The sequence below is a fragment of the Ixodes scapularis genome, unplaced genomic scaffold (assembly GCF_016920785.2).
Source record: "Ixodes scapularis isolate PalLabHiFi unplaced genomic scaffold, ASM1692078v2 ptg000065l_1__unscaffolded, whole genome shotgun sequence".
Taxonomy (NCBI): Eukaryota; Metazoa; Arthropoda; class Arachnida; order Ixodida; family Ixodidae; genus Ixodes; species Ixodes scapularis.
The window spans coordinates 754,338-760,007 of record NW_024609904.1 but is presented as its reverse complement, the minus strand read 5'-3'; the positions used below and the strand labels follow the sequence as shown (position 1 = coordinate 760,007).

At 40.3% G+C, this 5,670-nt stretch overlaps 1 pseudogene; it reads right to left on the bottom strand.

The window, feature by feature from the left end:
• Positions 1-507: 507 nt before the first annotated feature.
• Positions 508-4,855, bottom strand: LOC121048525 (annotated as a pseudogene).
• Between the last annotated feature and the right edge of the window lie 815 nt (positions 4,856-5,670).

Below are 5,670 nucleotides of genomic sequence, written 5' to 3'. Positions count from 1 at the left end.
AGACCAGTTCAGTCGCACTTTTCATAAGCCGTCACGACCCGGCAAGTTTGGACTGGATTACTGTTTTGCATTCTGCGCAAAGATCTACGGCAGAGTGTGGTCGTTTCCCTCGTCCTTTACTCGAACGTTAACGCACCCTTTCACTGGAATCAATCTTTCATTGTAAGCTTTTAGCCTTAAAAAGATTTTTTTTTCGCAGCGTTTGTTCCCAAACGTTTAACGAATTGTGCTTTCGCTCGTTATCGAAACAACAGATCTTGTATCCACTTGCGTTTGGACCTGTGTCGATCATTACATTCACTCAGTAGGTGCTTCCTTCGGGTTTGCTTGAACTTCCAACAATCAGTTTCCTTCACGGTTTGCTTGAACTTCACTGCTTTGACATTTGTTCTACACATTTTCGCATTGTGGCCAGGTTTTGAGCATTTGAAACACATGCTCTTTTCTTGCCGACACACCTTTACTGGTGTGTGCGCTACCAGATCCAGTACAAGTAACATTTGTCTTTCAAGCCGGAATGTTATTTTCACCTTGACGATGCGTAGACCTCCGCTGCCAGTTGACGTCAGTCTGCACGATGGTGCTAGCTGATGGTTCCTCTGTGCGCCGAACCTTCTTGCTTTGTCCTTGTGCCTCTTCCATTTCGAAGGCAGAGCTGTTGGCACGGTCAAAGATGAGGTCTTTGTCCTCTCTCGCCGGCAGTTTGCTGCGGATTGCATCATTTTGTAGTCCCACGATGAAAAGGTCTCGAAACGCCTTTTCTAAAAAAGTGCCGTGGTGGCATGTAGCTGCCGCTTTCTTGATTTCCACGGCATCGTTATTGATGATTTCACCTTGACGTTAATCCCTTCGGTATAATTTGTATCGTTCCACGAACGCCGAACACTTGGGAGCGTAAACGTTCAAGAGGATCTTAAACACGCCGTCGTGTTTTGCATCCGCCAGCTCTTTCGGAAAAAGCTAATTTAGAAGCGTGATGAACGCAGCCTCGCCGATAAGCGTGAGGAATACCTGCTGCTTGGTGGCCGGGTCAATCTTGTTTGCAGTTGCGAAAGCTTAAAAGCATTCCACGTAAATTTCGAAGTCGCCTTTTTCCGTAGAGAATTCCGGGAGGTGCCCCAAGACGGAACTGTTCTACAAGGTCCTCTCCGAAGACTTGTCCTAGTTTATCACGCACATAGTTGTTCAACAAACAGACTTCCTGACCCGCACCTTCCTTGTCTCTGTTGCGTTGTGCGAAGTACGGACATACGCCGGGGCAGCAAAGCTTGCTGCTTTATTGACAACACGGTCAACCGTCAAGAAGGAACAACGTTCAAGTTTAAAAGTACTTGTTGTTGCGCTAGTTGGTGATTACTGTTTTGAACCATGATTGAAAGCGCTAAAAAGGCGAACGCAAGAAAAAAGACAAACACAAGAGCTACTCACAAAAATATTTGGAAAAATAAGATAAAAGTTCACATATAAATATATATTGTTACAGGCTCACTGGAGTCAACTTCAGTTCCGGCTGACAGAATGCCAGTCAACGATCACAAGGGCACCCCCCATTCTACTCCTCGTCTTCAAATTCAAATTCAAATTCAAATTCGTTTATTTTTGCCACAAATGGTACATTTGTGACAGGGGCGCTGGAAAAAAAGCTGCAGGTCTGCAGCTTGACGAGTCCCAGCACCCCAGAACAAGGTAAGAGCGGCACCGGCACACACAGACAAAAAAGAACGAATATGCGCACACATACATAGGCATACACATATACAGAGGATAAACACGAGAAAAACACAAAGAATTCAACTTCGCAATCAACAGTATACAAAAAAGTGGTGGTTACTTATTACAAAGCTTCTTCAATGGAATAATGACTAACGGAGTGCATTTCAATATCACGGGAAAACAGGGTGTTTAATAAAAGTGGTAACTGGTGGCGATATCTTTGTAGACCAAAATTTGTCCTTGAAAAGGGAATACGCCAGGGGGGCCTACGTCGCGATGGATATACAGACTCGTTTGCTTCTAGATTACCAAGATCTAAAGAAATGACATTATTTTCTCTTACGGATCGTTGATAATTAGCTATCAGTCTATGTGCATACAAATTGGTTATATCAATGACTTTATGTTTTTCAAAAAGAGGAAGGGAATGATAGTCACGCGGAACATTTTCGATTATCCTCAGTGCCTTTTTCTGTAATAGGCGCAGTTTGTTAATGTTGCCCTTTGTAGTTGAACCCCATACCAGGTGGGAGTAGCAGAGCACAGGGTAAACAGAGCATTGTAAACTAGTTTTTTAATATTTACCGGAAGTATGTGCCTGAATTTATTTAGTATTCCGACAACTTTGCACAGCTTTTTATGAATATAGGCAACATGATTATTCCAGGACATGTGACAAGAGAATATTACTCCCAACGTCTTTAAACTATCGACGCACTCTATCGCACAATCCCCCAAAAACAAATCGCGCGACAACCTGATGCGTGGTCCTGGACACTGAAATAAAACTGCCTTTGTTTTGGATGTGTTAATAACAAGGGAATTCATAACTACCCACGATTTTAATTTATTTAAAAAATAATTCGCTTTGAAAGTGAGCACCCCTTTCGTAGAATCAGAAAAAAATATCCTGGTATCATCCGCGTATATAATAAATTTAGCAGACGTTTCAATATTTACAATATCATTAACATAAGTGATAAACAATAATGGGCCTAGAATAGTTCCCTGAGGGACCCCGGAACTAATGCGTTGCATAGAAGATCTGTTATTATTAATTTGAACGTATTGGGAACGGTACTGTAAATAGGACGAAATGAGTGCTAATGGAACTCCTCGAATACCATAACAATCTAATTTATCAAGAAGAGTTCTGTGATTTATCCGGTCAAATGCTTTGCTGAAGTCTACAAAGATCCCCAACGTTAAAAGTTTACTCTCGAAATTTTCTAATATTGTCTCTTTTTGTACTAATAAAGCAGTTTCTGTAGACCTACACCTTCTGAAACCGAATTGCGAGTCCGTCAACACAGAATATTTTTCAAAAAAGGTTATTAGTCGAGAATATATTATCTTTTCTATTGGTTTCGAAAATACAGGAAGAATCGATATGGGGCGATAATTACTCATGTCATTTTTATCCCCGCCCTTATAGAGGACAGAAACTTTAGCCACTTGCATGTTTTTAGGAAATACACTAGATGATAGTATGAGATTATACAAATGAGTTATGCATGGTAATATCAAATCTAGTACAAATTTAACAGGTTTGATTAAGAGGTCATCACAATCACGACTACGGCTATTTTTCATATTCATAAACACCGAGGATACTTCTGCAGTATCTGTGGGATTCAAAAAAATAGTTTCGCTAGTGCGGGAGACGTTATCTTTGGCATTACTATTGTAAGTGCTATTCCCGACACTCAGAAAGTAATCATTGAATTTATCTGCAACTTCACTGCCGGAAATAATTTCATTATTTATAGTCATGTTAACGATGGCTGTATCTTTAGATTGGCTACGCAGAAGAGAATGCAGTTGCTTCCAGACCATATCGGGCTGCCTTAAACAGGATGAGTCGAATTTAGACGCATAATAAAGCTGTTTAGCTTGTCTTAATTGAGCATGAACAAAATTTCTGAACTTTTTGAATTCGCGTAATTTGTCTTCGTCTCGTGTGTTCACAAAAGAGTCATAAAGTACGTTTTTCTTTTTAATGAGTTTCAAAAGGTGACCATTTACCCACGGCTTCCTAGCTTTCTTGTTTCGACGGATGCATTTGATTGGAAATGAAGTGGAATAAGCATTTTTGAATGTACTTATAAAAAAATCGTAGCACTCATCAGCATCTGTAGAATTAAACATAGGACTCCAGTCTATAGTGCTGATTGTTTCTCTAAATTCTTCCAGTGTCCTAGAACTTATGTCTTGAGACATTGTTGAAAAGTTTGAAACTGCGCTATCTGACATATTCTTATTGATAAACATGATTATTGGAAGATGATCGCTGATCCCATTACTAAGCACACCAGCACTAATATTATTTTCATCATGATTAGTTAGAAATAGATCAAGCAATGTCGATGTGGTGCATGTGACGCGTGTTGGAGGGATAATTACATCGGAAAAATTGTTTGATGTCAATAAACCAACAAAATCATCTTTAAGATGAGAATCTTCAAGCATATTTGTATTAAAATCACCACCCAGAAACAAGAGGCACCTCTCTTGATTAGCAAAACAAAACAACGCTTCTAAAAATTGCATGAAACTCAAAACATTACCATTTGGAGGACGATATAGAACAGAGTAAATATGATTTCCTTTTTTAACACAAAGTATTTCATAATCTCGGGTCACAATAGAATAATCACCGAGTATTTCAAAACCAGAGGCACGAGTTTGCAATGAAACGCCACCACCGCGACTATGACTGCGGTTTAAAAAGAAATGAGTGTAGCTTGGAAGAACAAAAAAATTATCATCATCCCTATACCACGTTTCAGTTATCATGACGACATCAAAAGAAGTGTGGATTGAGTCAAAAAACAATGAAAGATCATCCTCTTTTAATCTGGCGGATTGCACATTTAAATGAAATAAACTCAACGATCTAGTTGTCTGTTTTTGTAGGAAGGTATTTAGACACTCTACCGTCAGAACACCTAAATTTTGAACCATGGTAGTAAAAACGGAAAAATAGAAAGAGACACGTCAGCTGTATTTAGCGGATCTTATCAAGATCTCCAGAGTCAGAAATAGAAATGACAGGGGTCCCATCCGCCTTCCTTGCAAATATTTTAGAGTTACGTACCCAAACGTATCGCCACTGGTGCTCACGCTTCTTTGAGACCGCCATTCCTAGCATTTTTTTCAGGGCGGGGCACAAGTGTTCATTTACATAGATAGGCGATGTTTCAGGCAGTCCGAAGTCTTGGCAAGTAATTCTTTTTTTCTTTGCCTTGTCGAGAACAGAGTCTCGTTTTTGTCGCCGCTGAAATTGCACTATCACGTTGCTCCTTGTCGGATCTCTCGTGGGAACACGATGACATGCTTCTATATCAGAAAGGGCGATCTGCTCTCCGATGAGGTCCCCAAGTTTAAATACCAGATCATTCACGTTATCAGTTTCGGTTTTAGATAGTCCTTTTAACTCGATGTTGTGGCGTCGCGAATACTGCTCGCACTGAACAAGTCCGAGTTCATTTTCTTTCAGTAGTCCGGCCATCACGACACATTTTCTTTTTTGAGAACGGCGTTCTCACTTATGACAGACTGGAGCTTCAGCTTAATTTCTTCGAACTCCTTGTTCGTGAAATTCATCCCATCGCTTATGCTTTTCAGCTCAGTGTTTATCTCACGGAGATCAGTTCTGAAATCCCTCTCTAGTGCCTCTTTCATCGACCTATATTCTTTCTTTAGCTCATCGTTTAGTTCATTTACCAACTTTGTCATATCCTTAGACATTTAAAAAAAAAGAAAAAAAAACATACAATAGAAACACAATTGAGAACACGGAAAGGTAGCAGCAGCAGCAGCAGCAGCAGTTATACACTCAAAGGAGATAAAAGATACGGTAACCAACCTGCGGTAAATACAGGAGACAATTAGGTAATGCGTTGTGCCGCTGCCGCTGCTGCCAAGTGAAGCGCCGTTGCTTGAGTTCAGAGCTTT